Raw genomic sequence first — 25,868 nt, 5'->3', positions numbered from 1 at the left:
GGGACTGGGGCTGGGGACATCACAGAGTATGAAGAAGGTCTACAGACTCGGGACTAGGGCTGGGAACATGATAGAGTATGAAGAAGATCTACAGACCCGGGACTAGGGCTGGGAACATCAGAGTATGAAAGAAGGTCTACAGACCCGGGACTAGGGCTGGAGTCATCACAGAGTATGAAGAAGGCCTACAGACCCGAGACTAGGGCTGGAGTCATTATAGAGTATGAAGAAGGTCTACAGACCCGGGACTAGGACTGGGAACATCATAGAGTATGAAGAAGGTCTACAGACCCGGGACGAGGGCTGGGAACATCACAGAGTATGCAGAAGGTCTACAGACACGGGACTAGGGCTGGGAACATCACAGAGTATGAAAGAAGGTCTACAGACCCGGGACTAGGGCTGGAGTCATCACAGAGTATGAAGAAGGTCTACAGACCCGGGACTAGGGCTGGGAACATCACAGAGTATGAAGGTCTACAGACCCGGGACTAGGGCTGGGGTCATCACAGAGTATGAAAAACGTTTACAGACCTGGGACTAGGTTTGGGGTCATCACAGAGTATGAAGAAGGTTTACAAACCCGGGACTAGGGCTGGGGACATCACAGAGTATGAAGAAGGTTTACAAACCCGGGACTAGGGCTGGGGACATCACAGAGTATGAAGAAGGTTTACAGACCTGGGACTAGGGCTGGGAACATCACAGAGTATGAAGAAAGTTTAAAGACTCGGGACTAGGGTTTGGGACATCACAGTGTATGAAGAAGGTCTACAGACTCGGGACTAGGGCTGGGGATATCACAGAGTATGAAGAAGGTTTACAATCCCGGGACTAGGGCTGGGGACATCACAGAGCATGAAGAAGGTTTACAGGCCTGGGACTAGGGCTGGGGACATCACAGAGTATGAAGAAGGTCTACAGACTCGGGACTGGGGCTGGGGACATCACAGAGTATGAAGAAGGTCTACAGACTCGGGACTAGGGCTGGGAACATCATAGAGTATGAAGAAGGTCTACAGACCCGGGACTAGGGCTGGGAACATCAGAGTATGAAAGAAGGTCTACAGACCCGGGACTAGAGCTGGAGTCATCACAGAGTATGAAGAAGGCCTACAGACCCGGGACTAGGACTGGGAACATCATAGAGTATGAAGAAGGTCTACAGACCCGGGACTAGAGCTGGGAACATCACAGAGTATGCAGAAGGTCTACAGAGACGGGACTAAGGCTGGGAACATCACAGAGTATGAAAGAAGGTCTACAGACCCGGGACTAGGGCTGGAGTCATCACAGAGTATGAAGAAGGTCTACAGACCCAGGACTACGGCTGGGAACATCACAGAGTATACAGAAGGTCTACAGACCCGGGACTAGGGCTGGGAACATCACAGAGTATGAAAGAAGGTCTACAGACCCGGGACTAGGGCTGGGAACATCACAGAGTATGAAGAAGGTCTACATACCCCGGACTAGGGCTGGGAACATCACAGAGTATGAAGAAGGTCTACAGACCCGGGACTAGGGCTTGGGACATCACAGAGTATGAAGAAGGACTACAGACCCGGGACTAGAGCTGGGAACATCACAGAGTATGAAAGAAGGTCTACAGACCCGGGACTGGAGTCATCACAGAGTATGAAGAAGGCCTACAGACCCGAGACTAGGGTTGGAGTCATCACAGAGTATGAAGAAGGTCTACAGACCCGGGACTAGGACTGGGAACATCATAGAGTATGAAGAAGGTCTACAGACCCGGGACTAGGGCTGGGAACATCACAGAGTATGCAGAAGGTCTACAGACCCGGGACTAGGGCTGGGAACATCACAGAGTATGAAAGAATGTCTACAGACCCGGGACTAGGGCTGGGGTCATCACAGAGTATGAAAAACGTTTACAGACCTGGGACTAGGTTTGGGGTCATCACAGAGTATGAAGAAGGTTTACAAACCCGGGACTAGGGCTGGGGACATCACAGAGTATGAAGAAGGTTTACAAACCCGGGACTAGGGCTGGGGACATCACAGAGTATGAAGAAGGTTTACAGACCTGGGACTAGGGCTGGGAACATCACAGAGTATGAAGAAAGTTTACAGACTCGGGACTAGGGTTTGGGACATCACAGTGTATGAAGAAGGTCTACAGACCCGGGACAAGGGCTGGGAACATCACATAGTATGAAGAAGGTCTACAGACTCGGGACTAGGGCTGGGGACATCACAGAGTATGAAGAAGGTTTACAAACCCGGGACTAGGGCTGGGGACATCACAGAGCATGAATAAGGTTTACAGGCCTGGGACTGGGGCTGGGGACATCACAGAGTATGAAGAAGGTCTACAGACTCGGGACTAGGGCTGGGAACATCATAAAATATGAAGAAGGTCTACAGACCCGGGACTAGGGCTGGGAACATCAGAGTATGAAAGAAGGTCTACAGACCCGGGACTAGAGCTGGAGTCATCACAGAGTATGAAGAAGGCCTACAGACCCGGGACTAGGACTGGGAACATCATAGAGTATGAAGAAGGTCTACAGACCCGGGACTAGGGCTGGGAACATCACAGAGTATGCAGAAGGTCTACAGACCCGGGACTAGGGCTGGGAACATCACAGAGTATGAAAGAATGTCTACAGACCCGGGACTAGGGCTGGAGTCATCACAGAGTATGAAGAAGGTCTACAGACCCAGGACTACGGCTGGGAACATCACAGAGTATACAGAAGGTCTACAGACCCGGGACTAGGGCTGGGAACATCACAGAGTATGAAAGAAGGTCTACAGACCCGGGACTAGGGCTGGGAACATCACAGAGTATGAAGAAGGTCTACATACCCCGGACTAGGGCTGGGAACATCACAGAGTATGAAGAAGGTCTACAGACCCGGGACTAGGGCTTGGGACATCACAGAGTATGAAGAAGGTCTACAGACTCTGGACTGGGGCTGGGGACATCACAGAGTATGAAGAAGGTCTACAGACTCGGGACTAGGGCTGGGAACATCATAGAGTATGAAGAAGGTCTACAGACCCGGGACAAGGGCTGGGAACATCAGAGTATGAAAGAAGGTCTACAGACCCGGGACTAGGGCTGGAGTCATCACAGAGTATGAAGAAGGCCTACAGACCCGAGACTAGGGCTGGAGTCATCATAGAGTATGAAGAAGGTCTACAGACCCGGGACTAGGACTGGGAACATCATAGAGTATGAAGAAGGTCAACAGACCCGGGACTAGGGCTGGGAACATCACAGAGTATGCAGAAGGTCTACAGACACGGGACTAGGGCTGGGAACATCACAGAGTATGAAGAAGGTCTACAGACCCGGGACTAGGACTGGGAACATCATAGAGTATGAAGAAGGTCTACAGACCCGGGACTAGGGCTGGAGTCATCAAAGAGTATGAAGAAGGTCTACAGACCCGGGAGTAGGGCTGGGAACATCACAGAGTATGAAGGTCTACAGACCCGGGACTAGGGCTGGGGTCATCACAGAGTATGAAAAACGTTTACAGACCTGGGACTAGGTTTGGGGTCATCACAGAGTATGAAGAAGGTTTACAAACCCGGGACTAGGGCTGGGGACATCACAGAGTATGAAGAAGGTTTACAAACCCGGGACTAGGGCTGGGGACATCACAGAGTATGAAGAAGGTTTACAGACCTGGGACTAGGGCTGGGAACATCACAGAGTATGAAGAAAGTTTACAGACTCGGGACTAGGGTTTGGGACATCACAGTGTATGAAGAAGGTCTACAGACCCGGGACAAGGGCTGGGAACATCACATAGTATGAAGAAGGTCTACAGACTCGGGACTAGGGCTGGGGACATCACAGAGTATGAAGAAGGTTTACAAACCCGGGACTAGGGCTGGGGACATCACAGAGCATGAATAAGGTTTACAGGCCTGGGACTGGGGCTGGGGACATCACAGAGTATGAAGAAGGTCTACAGACTCGGGACTAGGGCTGGGAACATCATAGAATATGAAGAAGGTCTACAGACCCGGGACTAGGGCTGGGAACATCGGAGTATGAAAGAAGGTCTACAGACCCGGGACTAGAGCTGGAGTCATCACAGAGTATGAAGAAGGCCTACAGACCCGGGACTAGGACTGGGAACATCATAGAGTATGAAGAAGGTCTACAGACCCGGGACTAGGGCTGGGAACATCACAGAGTATGCAGAAGGTCTACAGACCCGGGACTAGGGCTGGGAACATCACAGAGTATGAAAGAATGTCTACAGACCCGGGACTAGGGCTGGAGTCATCACAGAGTATGAAGAAGGTCTACAGACCCAGGACTACGGCTGGGAACATCACAGAGTATACAGAAGGTCTACAGACCCGGGACTAGGGCTGGGAACATCACAGAGTATGAAAGAAGGTCTACAGACCCGGGACTAGGGCTGGGAACATCACAGAGTATGAAGAAGGTCTACATACCCCGGACTAGGGCTGGGAACATCACAGAGTATGAAGAAGGTCTACAGACCCGGGACTAGGGCTTGGGACATCACAGAGTATGAAGAAGGTCTACAGACCCGGGACTAGAGCTGGGAACATCACAGAGTATGAAAGAAGGTCTACAGACCCGGGACTGGAGTCATCACAGAGTATAAAGAAGGCCTACAGACCCGAGACTAGGGTTGGAGTCATCACAGAGTATGAAGAAGGTCTACAGACCCGGGACTAGGACTGGGAACATCATAGAATATGAAGAAGATCTACAGACACAGGACTAGGGCTGGGAACATCACAGAGTATGAAAGAAGGTCTACAGACCCGGGACTACGGCTGGGAACATCACAGAGTAATCAGAAGGTCTACAGACCCGGGACTAGGGCTGGGTACATCACAGAGTATGAAAAAGGTTTACAGACCTGGGACTAGGGTTGGGGTCATCACAGAGTATGAAGAAGGTTTACAAACCCGGGACTAGGGCTGGGGACATCACAGAATATGAAGAAGGTTTACAGACCTGGGACTAGGGCTGGGAACATCACAGAGTATGAAGAAGGTTTACAGACTCGGGACTAGGGTTTGGGACATCACAGTGTATGAAGAAGGTCTACAGACCCGGGACTAGGGCTGGGAACATCACAGAGTATGAAGAAGGTCTACAGACTCGGGACTAGGGCTGGGGAAATCACAGAGTATGAAGAAGGTTTACAAACCCGGGACTAGGGCTGGGGACATCATAGAGTATGAAGAAGGTTTACAGGCCTGGGACTAGGGCTGGGGACATCACAGAGTATGAAGAAGGTCTACAGACTGGGGACTGGGGCTGGGGACATCACAGAGTATGAAGAAGGTCTACAGACTCAGGACTAGGGCTGGGAACATGATAGAGTATGAAGAAGATCTACAGACCCGGGACTAGGGCTGGGAACATCAGAGTATGAAAGAAGGTCTACAGACCCGGGACTAGGGCTGGAGTCATCACAGAGTATGAAGAAGGCCTACAGACCCGAGACTAGGGCTGGAGTCATTATAGAGTATGAAGAAGGTCTACAGACCCGGGACTAGGACTGGGAACATCATAGAGTATGAAGAAGGTCTACAGACCCGGGACGAGGGCTGGGAACATCACAGAGTATGCAGAAGGTCTACAGACACGGGACTAGGGCTGGGAACATCACAGAGTATGAAAGAAGGTCTACAGACCCGGGACTAGGGCTGGAGTCATCACAGAGTATGAAGAAGGTCTACAGACCCGGGACTAGGGCTGGGAACATCACAGAGTATGAAGGTCTACAGACCCGGGACTAGGGCTGGGGTCATCACAGAGTATGAAAAACGTTTACAGACCTGGGACTAGGTTTGGGGTCATCACAGAGTATGAAGAAGGTTTACAAACCCGGGACTAGGGCTGGGGACATCACAGAGTATGAAGAAGGTTTACAAACCCGGGACTAGGGCTGGGGACATCACAGAGTATGAAGAAGGTTTACAGACCTGGGACTAGGGCTGGGAACATCACTGAGTATGAAGAAAGTTTACAGACTCGGGACTAGGGTTTGGGACATCACAGTGTATGAAGAAGGTCTACAGACTCGGGACTAGGGCTGGGGACATCACAGAGTATGAAGAAGGTTTACAATCCCGGGACTAGGGCTGGGGACATCACAGAGCATGAAGAAGGTTTACAGGCCTGGGACTAGGGCTGGGGACATCACAGAGTATGAAGAAGGTCTACAGACTCGGGACTGGGGCTGGGGACATCACAGAGTATGAAGAAGGTCTACAGACTCGGGACTAGGGCTGGGAACATCATAGAGTATGAAGAAGGTCTACAGACCCGGGACTAGGGCTGGGAACATCAGAGTATGAAAGAAGGTCTACAGACCCGGGACTAGAGCTGGAGTCATCACAGAGTATGAAGAAGGCCTACAGACCCGGGACTAGGACTGGGAACATCATAGAGTATGAAGAAGGTCTACAGACCCGGGACTAGAGCTGGGAACATCACAGAGTATGCAGAAGGTCTACAGAGACGGGACTAAGGCTGGGAACATCACAGAGTATGAAAGAAGGTCTACAGACCCGGGACTACGGCTGGAGTCATCACAGAGTATGAAGAAGGTCTACAGACCCAGGACTACGGCTGGGAACATCACAGAGTATACAGAAGGTCTACAGACCCGGGACTAGGGCTGGGAACATCACAGAGTATGAAAGAAGGTCTACAGACCCGGGACTAGGGCTGGGAACATCACAGAGTATGAAGAAGGTCTACATACCCCGGACTAGGGCTGGGAACATCACAGAGTATGAAGAAGGTCTACAGACCCGGGACTAGGGCTTGGGACATCACAGAGTATGAAGAAGGACTACAGACCCGGGACTAGAGCTGGGAACATCACAGAGTATGAAAGAAGGTCTACAGACCCGGGACTGGAGTCATCACAGAGTATGAAGAAGGCCTACAGACCCGAGACTAGGGTTGGAGTCATCACAGAGTATGAAGAAGGTCTACAGACCCGGGACTAGGACTGGGAACATCATAGAGTATGAAGAAGGTCTACAGACCCGGGACTAGGGCTGGGAACATCACAGAGTATGCAGAAGGTCTACAGACCCGGGACTAGGGCTGGGAACATCACAGAGTATGAAAGAATGTCTACAGACCCGGGACTAGGGCTGGAGTCATCACAGAGTATGAAGAAGGTCTACAGACCCAGGACTACGGCTGGGAACATCACAGAGTATGAAAGAAGGTCTACAGAACCGGGACTACGGCTGGGAACATCACAGAGTATGCAGAAGGTCTACAGACCCGGGACTAGGGCTGGGAACATCACAGAGTATGAAAGAAGGTCTACAAACCCGGGACTAGGGCTGGGAACATCATAGAGTATGAAAAAGGTCTACAGACCCGGGACTAGGGCTGGAGTCATCACAGAGTATGAAGAAGGTCTACAGACCCAGGACTACGGCTGGGAACATCACAGAGTATGCAGAAGGTCTACAGACCCGGGACTAGGGCTGGGAACATCACAGAGTATGAAAGAACGTCTACAAACCCGGGACTAGGGCTGGGAACATCACAGAGTATGAAAGAAGGTCTACAGACCCGGGACTAGGGCTGGAGTCATCACAGAGTATGAAGAAGGCCTACAGATCCGAGACTAGGGCTGGAGTTATCACAGAGTATGAAGAAGGCCTACAGACCCGAGACTAGGGCTGGTGTCATCAAAGAGTATGAAGAAGGTCTACAGACCCGGGACTAGGGCTGGGAACATCACAGAGTATGAAAGAAGGTCTACAGACCCGGGACTAGGACTGGGAACATCACAGAGTATGAAAAAGGTCTACAGACCCGGGACTAGGGCTGGGAACATCACAGAGTATGAAGAAGGTCTACAGACCCGGGACTAGGGCTGGGAACATCACAGTGTATGAAAAAGGTCTGCAAACCGGGGACTAGGGCTGGGAACATCACAGAGTATGAAGGAGGTCTACAGACCCGGGACTAGGGCTTGGGACATCACAGAGTATGAAGAAAGTCTACAGACTCGGGACTAGGGCTGGGGACATCAGAGTATGAAGAAGGTTTACAAACCCGGGACTACGGCTGGGGACATCACAGAGTATGAAGAAGGTTTATAGTCCTGGAACTAGGGCTGGGGACATCACAGAGTATGAAGAAGGTCTACAGACTCGGGACTAGGGCTGGGGACATCACAGAGTATGAAGAAGGTCTACAGAGTTGGGACTAGGGTTTGGAACATCACAGAGTATGCAGAAGGTCTACAGACCCGGGACTAGGGCCTGGTGTCACTGATATAAGATGGTGGTCTGGTGTCACTGATATATGATGGTCGCCTAGTGTCACTGATATAGGATGGCCGCCTGGTGTCACTGATATAAGATGGCCGCCTGGTGTCACTGATATAAGATGGCCGCCTGGTGTCACTGATATAAGATGGCCGCCTGGTGTCACTGATATAACATGGCCGCCTGGTGTCACTGATATAAGATGGCCGCCTGGTGTCACTGATATAAGATGGCGGCCTGGTGTTACTGATATAAGATGGCAGCCTGGTTTCACTGATATAAGATGGCCGCCTGGTGTCACTGATACATTGTAAGTCCTGGACTAGGGCTGGGGACATCACAGAGTATGAAGAAGGTTTACAAACCCGGGACTACGGCTGGGGACATCACAGAGTATGAAGAAGGTTTATAGACCTGGAACTAGGGCTGGGGACATCACAGAGTATGAAGAAGGTCTACAGACTCGGGACTAGGGCTGGGGACATCACAGAGTATGAAGAAGGTCTACAGAGTCGGGACTAGGGCTGGGAACATCACAGAGTATGAAGAAGGTCTACAGATCCGGGACTAGGGTTTGGAACATCACAGAGTATGAAGAAGGTCTACAGACCCGGGACTAGGGCCTGGTGTCACTGATATAAGATGGTGGTCTGGTGTCACTGATATATGATGGTCGCCTAGTGTCACTGATATAGGATGGCCACCTGGTGTCACTGATATAAGATGGCCGCCTGGTGTCACTGATATAAGATGGCCGCCTGGTGTCACTGATATAAGATGGCCGCCTGGTGTCACTGATATAAGATGGCCGCCTGGTGTCACTGATATAAGATGGCCGCCTGGTGTCACTGATATAAGATGGCGGCCTGGTGTTACTGATATAAGATGGCTGCCTGGTTTCACTGATATAAGATGGCCGCCTGGTGTCACTGATACACTGTAAGTCCTGGACTTTTTTGTGTGTACTCGTTGTGGACAATCTCCAGCCGGCTCTGTCTCTGCTCACGATTCTGCCGTTTTGGGAATGATATACTTGCTCACTGCGCCCTCTGGCACCATATTCTTCACCAGGGCATCCATGTTATGGGACGTGGGCTTAATACCACACCAGGACCTGCGACCTCCCAACACAGGGGCAATTGTCAGAGAGCGGGGCAGGGGCCACATCAATATGGCAGTCAGTCCAATTCCATACTCTCCAAAGTATTTACCCCAGAATTTGTTCTTCATAGCAAATAGATCTGTGGCTGGAGTGATTTGTGGGCCCTGGACCCCGGTATTTATCATGAAGAGGATGTAAGCGCCATAAAGAAAGAAGAGCGAGGACGTCGGCTGTATCTAAAATACTTTTTTAATCTTGCTGAAATTCACAATTGATACAATGTTTATTCTATTTGTAGCAGACTGTACAATCATGTTAGTCCAATGTTTTACGTCAAGGCACGGCACACCATCACGTCACTCATCCGCCCCGACAGAGACCTCTATAGTATGTCCCCGAGGGCTGCGCAGACCCGCCATAAGCAGCAAAAGACGCCTACGGACGCCGCAATGTAAAGAGTCAATGGATGCCGTCAGATTTTATTTTGAAATATAAGATATAAAAATAATAGAATCATTGGATTGTAATAAATACGTCTCTCGTCTCTTTTATACAATAAATAACAGAATTCGCTAGCAATGTCTGAAAAACGCAAAAATAAATAAATGAGTATATCGGCTGAGATGCAGAACGGTTCTGTCTGGCCTTCGTGATGTGTTTTTGGAAGATAGTTGAATTCTCATTTTCATGGCAATCTAAAAAAAAGAAAAGAAAAAACATTTTGAAAAGAAAAAAAATTAGTAATTATTATTAGGGTAGATTAGTATTAGTAGTATTAGTAGTTATTATTAGGGTAGATTAGTATTAGTAATTATTATTAGGGTAGATTAGTATTAGTAATTATTATTAGGGTAGATTAGTATTAGTAATTATTATTAGGGTAGATTAGTATTAGTAATTATTATTATGGTAGATTAGTATTAGTAATTATTATTATTATGGTAGATTAGTATTAGTAGTATTAGTAATTATTATTATGGTAGATTAGTATTAGTAGTATTAGTAATTATTATTAGGGTAGATTAGTATTAGTAATTATTATTAGGGTAGATTAGTATTAGTAATTATTATTAGGGTAGATTAGTATTAGTAGTTATTATTAGGGTAGATTAGTATTAGTAGTATTAGTAATTATTATTAGGGTAGATTAGTATTAGTAATTATTATTATTATGGTAGATTAGTATTAGTAGTATTAGTAATTATTATTAGGGTAGATTAGTATTAGTAATTATTATTATTATGGTAGATTAGTATTAGTAGTATTAGTAATTATTATTAGGGTAGATTAGTATTAGTAATTATTATCATTATGGTAGATTAGTATTAGTAGTATTAGTAATTATTATTAGGGTAGATTAGTATTAGTAATTATTATTATTATGGTAGATTAGTATTAGTAATTATTATTAGGGTAGATTAGTATTAGTAGTTATTATTAGGGTAGATTAGTATTAGTAATTATTATTATTATGGTAGATTAGTATTAGTAATTATTATTAGGGTAGATTAGTATTAGTAATTATTATTAGGGTAGATTAGTATTAGTAATTATTATTAGGGTAGATTAGTATTAGTAATTATTATTAGGGTAGATTAGTATTAGTAGTATTAGTAATTATTATTATGGTAGATTAGTATTAGTAATTATTATTATGGTAGATTAGTATTAGTAGTATTAGTAATTATTATTAGGGTAGATTAGTATTAGTAATTATTATTATGGTAGATTAGTATTAGTAATTATTATTAGGGTAGATTAGTATTAGTAGTTATTATTATGGTAGATTAGTATTAGTAGTATTAGTAATTATTATTAGGGTAGATTAGTATTAGTAATTATTATTATGGTAGATTAGTATTAGTAATTATTATTAGGGTAGATTAGTATTAGTAGTATTAGTAATTATTATTATGGTAGATTAGTATTAGTAGTTATTATTAGGGTAGATTAGTATTAGTAGTTATTATTATGGTAGATTAGTATTAGTAGTATTAGTAATTATTATTAGGGTAGATTAGTATTAGTAATTATTATTATGGTAGATTAGTATTAGTAATTATTATTAGGGTAGATTAGTATTAGTAGTATTAGTAATTATTATTATTATGGTAGATTAGTATTAGTAGTATTAGTAATTATTATTAGGGTAGATTAGTATTAGTAATTATTATTAGGGTAGATTAGTATTAGTAGTTATTATTATGGTAGATTAGTATTAGTAATTATTATTAGGGTAGATTAGGATTAGTAATTATTATTAGGGTAGATTAGTATTAGTAGTATTAGTAATTATTATTAGGGTAGATTAGTATTAGTAATTATTATTAGGGTAGATTAATATTAGTAATTATTATTATTAGGGTAGATTAGTATTAGTAGTATTAGTAATTATTATTAGGGTAGATTAGTATTAGTAGTTATTATTAGGGTAGATTAGTATTAGTAATTATTATTAGGGTAGATTAGTATTAGTAATTATTATTAGGGTAGATTAGTATTAGTAATTATTATTATTAGGGTAGATTAGTATTAGTAATTATTATTATGGTAGATTAGTATTAGTAGTATTAGTAATTATTATTAGGGTAGATTAGTATTAGTAATTATTATTAGGGTAGATTAGTATTAGTAATTATTATTATGGTAGATTAGTATTAGTAGTATTAGTAATTATTATTAGGGTAGATTAGTATTAGTAATTATTATTAGGGTAGATTAGTATTAGTAATTATTATTAGGGTAGATTAGTATTAGTAATTATTATTATGGTAGATTAGTATTAGTAATTATTATTATGGTAGATTAGTATTAGTAATTATTATTAGGGTAGATTAGTATTAGTAGTATTAGTAATTATTATTAGGGTAGATTAGTATTAGTAATTATTATTAGGGTAGATTAGTATTAGTAATTATTATTAGGGTAGATTAGTATTAGTAATTATTATTATGGTAGATTAGTATTAGTAGTATTAGTAATTATTATTAGGGTAGATTAGTATTATTAATTATTATTATTAGGGTAGATTAGTATTAGTAATTATTATTAGGGTAGATTAGTATTAGTAATTATTATTAGGGTAGATTAGTATTAGTAATTATTATTATTAGGGTAGATTAGTATTAGTAGTTATTATTAGGGTAGATTAGTATTAGTAGTATTAGTAATTATTATTAGGGTAGATTAGTATTAGTAATTATTATTATGGTAGATCAGTATTAGTAGTATTAGTAATTATTATTAGGGTAGATTAGTATTATTAATTATTATTATTAGGGTAGATTAGTATTAGTAATTATTATTAGGGTAGATTAGTATTAGTAATTATTATTAGGGTAGATTAGTATTAGTAATTATTATTAGGGTAGATTAGTATTAGTAATTATTATTATGGTAGATTAGTATTAGTAATTATTATTAGGGTAGATTAGTATTAGTAATTATTATTATGGTAGATTAGTATTAGTAATTATTATTAGGGTAGATTAGTATTAGTAGTATTAGTAATTATTATTAGGGTAGATTAGTATTAGTAGTATTAGTAATTATTATTAGGGTAGATTAGTATTAGTAGTTATTATTATGGTAGATTAGTATTAGTAATTATTATTAGGGTAGATTAGTATTAGTAATTATTATTATGGTAGATTAGTATTAGTAATTATTATTATTAGGGTAGATTAGTATTAGTAGTATTAGTAATTATTATTAGGGTAGATTAGTATTAGTAGTATTAGTAATTATTATTAGGGTAGATTAGTATTAGTAATTATTATTAGGGTAGATTAGTATTAGTAGTTATTATTATGGTAGATTAGTATTAGTAATTATTATTAGGGTAGATTAGTATTAGTAGTATTAGTAATTATTATTATTAGGGTAGATTAGTATTAGTAATTATTATTATGGTAGATTAGTATTAGTAATTATTATTATTAGGGTAGATTAGTATTAGTAGTATTAGTAGTTGTTATTAGAGTAGATTAGTATTAGTAGTTATTATTAGGGTAGATTAGTATTAGTAATTATTATTATGGTAGATTAGTATTAGTAATTATTATTAGGGTAGATTAGTATTAGTAATTATTATTAGGGTAGATTAGTATTAGTAGTATTCGTAATTATTATTAGGGTAGATTAGTATTAGTAATTATTATTATTAGGGTAGATTAGTATTAGTAATTATTATTAGGGTAGATTAGTATTAGTAATTATTATTATTAGGGTAGATTAGTATTAGTAGTTATTATTAGGGTAGATTAGTATTAGTAGTATTCGTAATTATTATTAGGGTAGATTAGTATTATTAATTATTATTATTATTAGGGTAGATTAGTATTAGTAGTATTAGTAATTATTATTAGGGTAGATTAGTATTAGTAATTATTATTATTAGGGTAGATTAGTATTAGTAATTATTATTAGGGTAGATTAGTATTAGTAATTATTATTATGGTAGATTAGTATTAGTAGTATTAGTAATTATTATTATTATGGTAGATTAGTATTAGTAGTATTAGTAATTATTATTATGGTAGATTAGTATTAGTAATTATTATTATGGTAGATTAGTATTAGTAATTATTATTATGGTAGATTAGTATTAGTAATTATTATTAGGGTAGATTAGTATTAGTAATTATTATTATTATGGTAGATTAGTATTAGTAATTATTATTAGGGTAGATTAGTATTAGTAATTATTATTATGGTAGATTAGTATTAGTAATTATTATTATGGTAGATTAGTATTAGTAATTATTATTATGGTAGATTAGTATTAGTAGTATTAGTAATTATTATTAGGGTAGATTAGTATTAGTAGTTATTATTAGGGTAGATTAGTATTAGTAATTATTATTAGGGTAGATTAGTATTAGTAATTATTATTATGGTAGATTAGTATTAGTAGTTATTATTATGGTAGATTAGTATTAGTAATTATTATTATGGTAGATTAGTATTAGTAATTATTATTAGGGTAGATTAGTATTAGTAGTTATTATTAGGGTAGATTAGTATTAGTAATTATTATTATGGTAGATTAGTATTAGTAGTATTAGTAATTATTATTAGGGTAGATTAGTATTAGTAGTTATTATTAGGGTAGATTAGTATTAGTAGTATTAGTAATTATTATTATTATGGTAGATTAGTATTAGTAGTATTAGTAGTTATTATTATGGTAGATTAGTATTAGTAATTATTATTAGGGTAGATTAGTATTAGTAATTATTATTATTATGGTAGATTAGTATTAGTAATTATTATTAGGGTAGATTAGTATTAGTAATTATTATTATGGTAGATTAGTATTAGTAGTATTAGTAATTATTATTATGGTAGATTAGTATTAGTAGTATTAGTAATTATTATTATGGTAGATTAGTATTAGTAATTATTATTATGGTAGATTAGTATTAGTAGTATTAGTAATTATTATTATTAGGGTAGATTAGTATTAGTAGTATTAGTAATTATTATTAGGGTAGATTAGTATTAGTAGTTATTATTAGGGTAGATTAGTATTAGTAGTATTAGTAATTATTATTAGGGTAGATTAGTATTAGTAGTTATTATTAGGGTAGATTAGTATTAGAAGTATTAGTAATTATTATTAGGGTAGATTAGTATTAGTAGTTATTATTAGGGTAGATTAGTATTAGTAGTATTAGTAATTATTATTAGGGTAGATTAGTATTAGTAATTATTATTATGGTAGATTAGTATTAGTAATTATTATTAGGGTAGATTAGTATTAGTAATTATTATTATGGTAGATTAGTATTAGTAATTATTATTAGGGTAGATTAGTATTAGTAGTATTAGTAATTATTATTAGGGTAGATTAGTATTAGTAATTATTATTATGGTAGATTAGTATTAGTAATTATTATCATTATGGTAGATTAGTATTAGTAGTATTAGTAATTATTATTAGGGTAGATTAGTATTAGTAATTATTATTATGGTAGATTAGTATTAGTAATTATTATTATTATGGTAGATTAGTATTAGTAGTATTAGTAATTATTATTAGGGTAGATTAGTATTAGTAATTATTATTAGGGTAGATTAGTATTAGTAATTATTATTATTATGGTAGATTAGTATTAGTAGTATTAGTAATTATTATTAGGGTAGATTAGTATTAGTAATTATTATTAGGGTAGATTAGTATTAGTAATTATTATTAGGGTAGATTAGTATTAGTAATTATTATTATGGTAGATTAGTATTAGTAGTATTAGTAATTATTATTAGGGTAGATTAGTATTAGTAATTATTATTATTATGGTAGATTAGTATTAGTAATTATTATTAGGGTAGATTAGTATTAGTAATTATTATTATGGTAGATTAGTATTAGTAGTTATTATTATGGTAGATTAGTATTAGTAATTATTATTATGGTAGATTAGTATTAGTAATTATTATTATGGTAGATTAGTATTAGTAGTATTAGTAATTATTATTGTGGTAGATTAGTATTAGTAGTTATTATTATGGTAGATTAGTATTAGTAGTATTAGTAATTATTATTATTAGGGTAGATTAGTATTAGTAGTATTAGTAATTATTATTATGGTAGATTAGTATTAGTAATTATTATTATGGTAGATTAGTATTAGTAGTATTAGTAATTATTATTATTAGGGTAGATTAGTATTAGTAGTATTAGTAATTATTATTAGGGTAGATTAGTATTAGTAGTATTAGTAATTATTATTAGGGTAGATTAGTATTAGTAGTTATTATTAGGGTAGATTAGTATTAGTAGTATTAGTAATTATTATTAGGGTAGATTAGTATTAGTAGTTATTATTAGGGTAGATTAGTATTAGTAGTATTAGTAATTATTATTAGGGTAGATTAGTATTAGTAATTATTATTAGGGTAGATTAGTATTAGTAGTTATTATTAGGGTAGATTAGTATTAGTAGTTATTATTATGGTAGATTAGTATTAGTAATTATTATTAGGGTAGATTAGTATTAGTAATTATTATTATGGTAGATTAGTATTAGTAATTATTATTAGGGTAGATTAGTATTAGTAGTATTAGTAATTATTATTAGGGTAGATTAGTATTAGTAATTATTATTATGGTAGATTAGTATTAGTAATTATTATCATTATGGTAGATTAGTATTAGTAGTATTAGTAATTATTATTAGGGTAGATTAGTATTAGTAATTATTATTATGGTAGATTAGTATTAGTAGTATTAGTAATTATTATTAGGGTAGATTAGTATTAGTAATTATTATTAGGGTAGATTAGTATTAGTAATTATTATTATTATGGTAGATTAGTATTAGTAGTATTAGTAATTATTATTAGGGTAGATTAGTATTAGTAGTATTAGTAATTATTATTAGGGTAGATTAGTATTAGTAGTTATTATTAGGGTAGATTAGTATTAGTAATTATTATTAGGGTAGATTAGTATTAGTAATTATTATTAGGGTAGATTAGTATTAGTAATTATTATTATGGTAGATTAGTATTAGTAGTATTAGTAATTATTATTAGAGTAGATTAGTATTAGTAATTATTATTATGGTAGATTAGTATTAGTAGTATTAGTAATTATTATTATGGTAGATTAGTATTAGTAATTATTATTAGGGTAGATTAGTATTAGTAATTATTATTATGGTAGATTAGTATTAGTAGTATTAGTAATTATTATTAGGGTAGATTAGTATTAGTAATTATTATTATGGTAGATTAGTATTAGTAATTATTATTATGGTAGATTAGTATTAGTAGTATTAGTAATTATTATTATGGTAGATTAGTATTAGTAGTATTAGTAATTATTATTATGGTAGATTAGTATTAGTAGTATTAGTAATTATTATTAGGGTAGATTAGTATTAGTAATTATTATTAGGGTAGATTAGTATTAGTAATTATTATTATGGTAGATTAGTATTAGTAGTATTAGTAATTATTATTATGGTAGATTAGTATTAGTAATTATTATTATGGTAGATTAGTATTAGTAATTATTATTAGGGTAGATTAGTATTAGTAGTATTACTAATTATTATTATTATGGTAGATTAGTATTAGTAATTATTATTAGGGTAGATTAGTATTAGTAGTTATTATTATGGTAGATTAGTATTAGTAATTATTATTATGGTAGATTAGTATTAGTAATTATTATTATGGTAGATTAGTATTAGTAGTATTAGTAATTATTATTGTGGTAGATTAGTATTAGTAGTTATTATTATGGTAGATTAGTATTAGTAGTATTAGTAATTATTATTATGGTAGATTAGTATTAGTAGTATTAGTAATTATTATTAGGGTAGATTAGTATTAGTAATTATTATTAGGGTAGATTAGTATTAGTAATTATTATTATGGTAGATTAGTATTAGTAGTATTAGTAATTATTATTATGGTAGATTAGTATTAGTAATTATTATTATCGTAGACTAGTATTAGTAATTATTATTATCGTAGATTAGTATTAGTAATTATTATTAGGGTAGATTAGTATTAGTAGTATTAGTAATTATTATTAGGGTAGATTAGTATTAGTAATTATTATTATGGTAGATTAGTATTAGTAATTATTATTAGGGTAGATTAGTATTAGTAATTATTATTAGGGTAGATTAGTATTAGTAGTATTACTAATTATTATTATTATGGTAGATTAGTATTAGTAATTATTATTAGGGTAGATTAGTATTAGTAGTTATTATTAGGGTAGATTAGTATTAGTAATTATTATTAGGGTAGATTAGTATTAGTAATTATTATTAGGGTAGATTAGTATTAGTAGTATTAGTAGTTATTATTAGGGTAGATTAGTATTAGTAGTTATTATTATGGTAGATTAGTATTAGTAATTATTATTAGGGTAGATTAGTATTAGTAATTATTATTATTAGGGTAGATTAGTATTAGTAGTTGTTATTAGGGTAGATTAGTATTAGTAATTATTATTAGGGTAGGTTAGTATTAGTAGTATTAGTAATTATTATTAGGGTAGATTTGTATTAGTAGTATTAGTAGTTATTATTAGGGTAGATTAGTATTAGTAATTATTATTAGGGTAGATTAGTATTAGTAATTATTATTAGGGTAGATTAGTATTAGTAGTTATTATTAGGGTAGATTAGTATTAGTAGTATTAGTAATTATTATTAGGGTAGATTAGTATTAGTAGTTGTTATTAGGGTAGATTAGTATTAGTAATTATTATTAGGGTAGGTTAGTATTAGTAGTATTAGTAATTATTATTAGGGTAGATTTGTATTAGTAGTATTAGTAGTTATTATTAGGGTAGATTAGTATTAGTAATTATTATTAGGGTAGATTAGTATTAGTAATTATTATTAGGGTAGATTAGTATTAGTAATTATTATTAGGGTAGATTAGTATTAGTAGTATTAGTAATTATTATTATGGTAGATTAGTATTAGTAGTTATTATTAGGGTAGATTAGTATTAGTAATTATTATTAGGGTAGATTAGTATTAGTAGTGTTAGTAATTATTATTATGGTAGATTAGTATTAGTAGTATTAGTAATTATTATTATTAGGGTAGATTAGTATTAGTAGTATTAGTAATTATTATTATTAGGGTAGATTAGTATTAGTAGTATTAGTAATTATTATTAGGGTAGATTAGTATTAGTAGTTATTATTAGGGTAGATTAGTATTAGTAGTTATTATTAGGGTAGATTAGTATTAGTAATTATTATTATGGTAGATTAGTATTAGTAGTTATTATTAGGGTAGATTAGTATTAGTAGTATTAGTAATTATTATTATTAGGGTAGATTAGTATTAGTAGTATTAGTAATTATTATTATTAGGGTAGATTAGTATTAGTAATTATTATTAGGGTAGATTAGTATTAGTAGTATTAGTAATTATTATTAGGGTAGATTAGTATTAGTAGTTATTATTATGGTAGATTAGTATTAGTAGTTATTATTATGGTAGATTAGTATTAGTAATTATTATTATTAGGGCGGGTTCACACGTGGCGGAATTTCACTTAAATTCCGCTGCGGACACTCCGCAGCGTTAATCCGCAGCGGTGCCGTTTGTCCATTGACTTCCACTTTAATTTAGCAGTGTTCGTTTAGACGAGGCGTAAAATTCCGCTGCGGAGCATAGGCTGCGGAGCGGAATTTGGTGTCCGCAGCATGCTCTGTCTGTTGCGGAGCAGTGGCGGACTCATGGCGGAATTTCTCCATTGACTTCAATGGAGAGTCAAAATTCCGCAATGAAGTCCGCAGATCTTATGTGTGCTGCGGAGCGTATTGTTTTTACTACCATGACATTTCTTCATTCTGGCTGGACCTATGTATTTCTAGGTCTACAGCCAGACTGAGGAAGTCAATGGGCCTCCAGTAATAACGGGAGCGTTGCTAGGAGACGTCTGTAAATAGTCACTGTCCAGGGTGCTGAAAGAGTTAAGCGATCGGCAGTAACTGTTTCTGCACCCGGGACAGTGACTACCGATCTCAATATACATGTATCTGTAAAAAACATATAAGTTCATACTTACCGAGAACTCCCTGCGTCTGTCTCCAGTCCGGCCTCCCAGGATGACGTTTCAGTCTAAGTGACGGCTGCAGCCAATCACAGGCCAAGCACAGGCTGCAGCGGTCACATGGACTGGTGCGTCATCCAGGGAGGTCGGGCTGGATGCCGAAAGAGGGACGCGTCACCAAGACAACGGCCGGTAAGTATGAATTTCTTTGACTTTCACTAGGGAAAGTGCTGTCCCTTCTCTCTATCCTGCACTGATAGGGAGAAGGGAAGCACTTTTCCCGCAGTCCGCAGCAGCTAGTCCGCATCAATTTTCTGCACATTTTGTGCAGATCCGCAGCAGAATCTGCAACGCAGATTCTGTGCGGCATTGATGCGGACAGTTGCGGAGGAAATCCGCCACGTGTGGTCATGCCCTTAGGGTAGATTAGTATTAGTAATTATTATTAGGGTAGATTAGTATTAGTAGTTATTATTATGGTAGATTAGTATTAGTAATTATTATTAGGGTAGATTAGTATTAGTAATTATTATTAGGGTAGATTAGTATTAGTAGTATTAGTAATTATTATTAGGGTAGATTAGTATTAGTAATTATTATTAGGGTAGATTAGTATTAGTAATTATTATTAGGGTAGATTAGTATTAGTAATTATTATTAGGGTAGATTAGTATTAGTAATTATTATTAGGGTAGATTAGTATTAGTAGTTATTATTAGGGTAGATTAGTATTAGTAATTATTATTATGGTAGATTAGTATTAGTAATTATTATTAGGGTAGATTAGTATTAGTAGTATTAGTAATTATTATTAGGGTAGATTAGTATTAGTAATTATTATTATTAGGGTAGATTAGTATTAGTAGTATTAGTAATTATTATTAGGGTAGATTAGTATTAGTAATTATTATTAGGGTAGATTAGTATTAGTAGTTATTATTAGGGTAGATTAGTATTAGTAGTATTAGTAATTATTATTAGGGTAGATTAGTATTAGTAATTATTATTAGGGTAGATTAGTATTAGTAGTTATTATTAGGGTAGATTAGTATTAGTAGTATTAGTAATTATTATTAGGGTAGATTAGTATTAGTAATTATTATTATTATGGTAGATTAGTATTAGTAATTATTATTAGGGTAGATTAGTATTAGTAATTATTATTAGGGTAGATTAGTATTAGTAGTATTAGTAATTATTATTAGGGTAGATTAGTATTAGTAATTATTATTATGGTAGATTAGTATTAGTAGTTATTATTATTATTAGGGTAGATTAGTATTAGTAATTATTATTATTATGGTAGATTAGTATTAGTAATTATTATTAGGGTAGATTAGTATTAGTAATTATTATTATGGTAGATTAGTGTTAGTAATTATTATTATGGTAGATTAGTATTAGTAATTATTATTAGGGTAGATTAGTATTAGTAATTATTATTAGAGTAGATTAGTATTAGTAATTATTATTATGGTAGATTAGTATTAGTAGTATTAGTAATTATTATTAGGGTAGATTAGTATTAGTAATTATTATTAGGGTAGATTAGTATTAGTAATTATTATTAGGGTAGATTAGTATTAGTAATTATTATTAGGGTAGATTAGTATTAGTAATTATTATTATGGTAGATTAGTATTAGTAGTATTAGTAATTATTATTAGGGTAGATTAGTATTAGTAATTATTATTAAAGTAGATTAGTATTAGTAATTATTATTATGGTAGATTAGTATTAGTAGTATTAGTAATTATTATTAGGGTAGATTAGTATTAGTAATTATTATTATTATGGTAGATTAGTATTAGTAATTATTATTATGGTAGATTAGTATTAGTAATTATTATTATGGTAGATTAGTATTAGTAATTATTATTAGGGTAGATTAGTATTAGTAATTATTATTAGGGTAGATTAGTATTAGTAATTATTATTAGGGTAGATTAGTATTAGTAATTATTATTAGGGTAGATTAGTATTAGTAATTATTATTATTAGGGTAGATTAGTATTAGTAATTATTATTATGGTAGATTAGTATTAGTAATTATTATTATGGTAGATTAGTATTAGTAATTATTATTATGGTAGATTAGTATTAGTAATTATTATTATTAGGGTAGATTAGTATTAGTAATTATTATTATTAGGGTAGATTAGTATTAGTAATTATTATTATGGTAGATTAGTATTAGTAATTATTATTATGGTAGATTAGTATTAGTAATTATTATTATTAGGGTAGATTAGTATTAGTAATTATTATTATTAGGGTAGATTAGTATTAGTAATTATTATTATTATGGTAGATTAGTATTAGTAGTATTAGTAATTATTATTAGGGTAGATTAGTATTAGTAATTATTATTATGGTAGATTAGTATTAGTAATTATTATTAGGGTAGATTAGTATTAGTAATTATTATTATTAGGGTAGATTAGTATTAGTAATTATTATTAGGGTAGATTAGTATTAGTAGTTATTATTAGGGTAGATTAGTATTAGTAATTATTATTATTATGGTAGATTAGTATTAGTAGTATTAGTAATTATTATTATTAGGGTAGATTAGTATTAGTAGTTATTATTATGGTAGATTAGTATTAGTAATTATTATTAGGGTAGATTAGTATTAGTAATTATTATTAGGGTAGATTAGTATTAGTAATTATTATTAGGGTAGATTAGTATTAGTAGTATTAGTAGTTATTATTAGGGTAGATTAGTATTAGTAGTATTAGTAGTTATTATTATGGTAGATTAGTATTAGTAGTTATTATTATGGTAGATTAGTATTAGTAATTATTATTAGGGTAGATTAGTATTAGTAATTATTATTATTAGGGTAGATTAGTATTAGTAATTATTATTATGGTAGATTAGTATTAGTAATTATTATTATGGTAGATTAGTATTAGTAATTATTATTATGGTAGATTAGTATTAGTAATTATTATTATTAGGGTAGATTAGTATTAGTAATTATTATTATTAGGGTAGATTAGTATTAGTAATTATTATTATGGTAGATTAGTATTAGTAATTATTATTATGGTAGATTAGTATTAGTAATTATTATTATTAGGGTAGATTAGTATTAGTAATTATTATTATTAGGGTAGATTAGTATTAGTAATTATTATTATTATGGTAGATTAGTATTAGTAGTATTAGTAATTATTATTAGGGTAGATTAGTATTAGTAATTATTATTATGGTAGATTAGTATTAGTAATTATTATTAGGGTAGATTAGTATTAGTAATTATTATTATTAGGGTAGATTAGTATTAGTAATTATTATTAGGGTAGATTAGTATTAGTAGTTATTATTAGGGTAGATTAGTATTAGTAATTATTATTATTATGGTAGATTAGTATTAGTAGTATTAGTAATTATTATTATTAGGGTAGATTAGTATTAGTAGTTATTATTAGGGTAGATTAGTATTAGTAATTATTATTAGGGTAGATTAGTATTAGTAATTATTATTAGGGTAGATTAGTATTAGTAGTATTAGTAGTTATTATTAGGGTAGATTAGTATTAGTAGTATTAGTAGTTATTATTATGGTAGATTAGTATTAGTAGTTATTATTATGGTAGATTAGTATTAGTAGTATTAGTAATTATTATTATTAGGGTAGATTAGTATTAGTAGTATTAGTAGTTATTATTATGGTAGATTAGTATTAGTAGTTATTATTATGGTAGATTAGTATTAGTAATTATTATTATTAGGGTAGATTAGTATTAGTAGTTATTATTATGGTAGATTAGTATTAGTAGTTATTATTATGGTAGATTAGTATTAGTAATTATTATTAGGGTAGATTAGTATTAGTAATTATTATTATGGTAGATTAGTATTAGTAATTATTATTAGGGTAGATTAGTATTAGTAATTATTATTAGGGTAGATTAGTATTAGTAATTATTATTATGGTAGATTAGTATTAGTAGTTATTATTATGGTAGATTAGTATTAGTAATTATTATTATTAGGGTAGATTAGTATTAGTAGTTATTATTATGGTAGATTAGTATTAGTAGTTATTATTATGGTAGATTAGTATTAGTAATTATTATTATTAGGGTAGATTAGTATTAGTAGTATTAGTAGTTATTATTATGGTAGATTAGTATTAGTAATTATTATTAGGGTAGATTAGTATTAGTAATTATTATTATTAGGGTAGATTAGTATTAGTAGTTATTATTATTAGGGTAGATTAGTATTAGTAGTTATTATTATGGTAGATTAGTATTAGTAATTATTATTATTAGGGTAGATTAGTATTAGTAGTTATTATTATGGTAGATTAGTATTAGTAATTATTATTATTATGGTAGATTAGTATTAGTAATTATTATTATTATGGTAGATTAGTATTAGTAATTATTATTAGGGTAGATTAGTATTAGTAATTATTATTATGGTAGATTAGTATTAGTAGTATTAGTAATTATTATTAGGGTAGATTAGTATTAGTAATTATTATTAGGGTAGATTAGTATTAGTAATTATTATTAGGGTAGATTAGTATTAGTAATTATTATTAGGGTAGATTAGTATTAGTAGTTATTATTAGGGTAGATTAGTATTAGTAATTATTATTATGGTAGATTAGTATTAGTAATTATTATTAGGGTAGATTAGTATTAGTAATTATTATTAGGGTAGATTAGTATTAGTAATTATTATTAGGGTAGATTAGTATTAGTAGTATTAGTAATTATTATTATGGTAGATTAGTATTAGTAATTATTATTAGGGTAGATTAGTATTAGTAGTATTAGTAATTATTATTAGGGTAGATTAGTATTAGTAATTATTATTATTATGGTAGATTAGTATTAGTAATTATTATTAGGGTAGATTAGTATTAGTAATTATTATTAGGGTAGATTAGTATTAGTAGTATTAGTAATTATTATTAGGGTAGATTAGTATTAGTAATTATTATTATGGTAGATTAGTGTTAGTAATTATTATTATGGTAGATTAGTATTAGTAATTATTATTAGGGTAGATTAGTATTAGTAATTATTATTAGAGTAGATTAGTATTAGTAATTATTATTATGGTAGATTAGTATTAGTAGTATTAGTAATTATTATTAGGGTAGATTAGTATTAGTAATTATTATTATGGTAGATTAGTATTAGTAATTATTATTAGGGTAGATTAGTATTAGTAATTATTATTAGGGTAGATTAGTATTAGTAATTATTATTAGGGTAGATTAGTATTAGTAATTATTATTAGGGTAGATTAGTATTAGTAATTATTATTATTAGGGTAGATTAGTATTAGTAATTATTATTATGGTAGATTAGTATTAGTAATTATTATTATGGTAGATTAGTATTAGTAATTATTATTAGGGTAGATTAGTATTAGTAATTATTATTAGGGTAGATTAGTATTAGTAATTATTATTATTAGGGTAGATTAGTATTAGTAATTATTATTATTATGGTAGATTAGTATTAGTAGTATTAGTAATTATTATTAGGGTAGATTAGTATTAGTAATTATTATTATGGTAGATTAGTATTAGTAATTATTATTAGGGTAGATTAGTATTAGTAATTATTATTATTAGGGTAGATTAGTATTAGTAATTATTATTAGGGTAGATTAGTATTAGTAGTATTAGTAGTTATTATTAGGGTAGATTAGTATTAGTAATTATTATTATTATGGTAGATTAGTATTAGTAGTATTAGTAATTATTATTATTAGGGTAGATTAGTATTAGTAGTTATTATTAGGGTAGATTAGTATTAGTAATTATTATTAGGGTAGATTAGTATTAGTAATTATTATTAGGGTAGATTAGTATTAGTAGTATTAGTAGTTATTATTAGGGTAGATTAGTATTAGTAGTATTAGTAATTATTATTATTAGGGTAGATTAGTATTAGTAGTATTAGTA

Source organism: Rhinoderma darwinii, chromosome 9 (genome assembly GCF_050947455.1).
Source record: "Rhinoderma darwinii isolate aRhiDar2 chromosome 9, aRhiDar2.hap1, whole genome shotgun sequence".
Taxonomy (NCBI): Eukaryota; Metazoa; Chordata; class Amphibia; order Anura; family Rhinodermatidae; genus Rhinoderma; species Rhinoderma darwinii.
The sequence above is the reverse complement of the archived record's forward strand: the minus strand, read 5'-3'. Positions refer to the sequence as shown.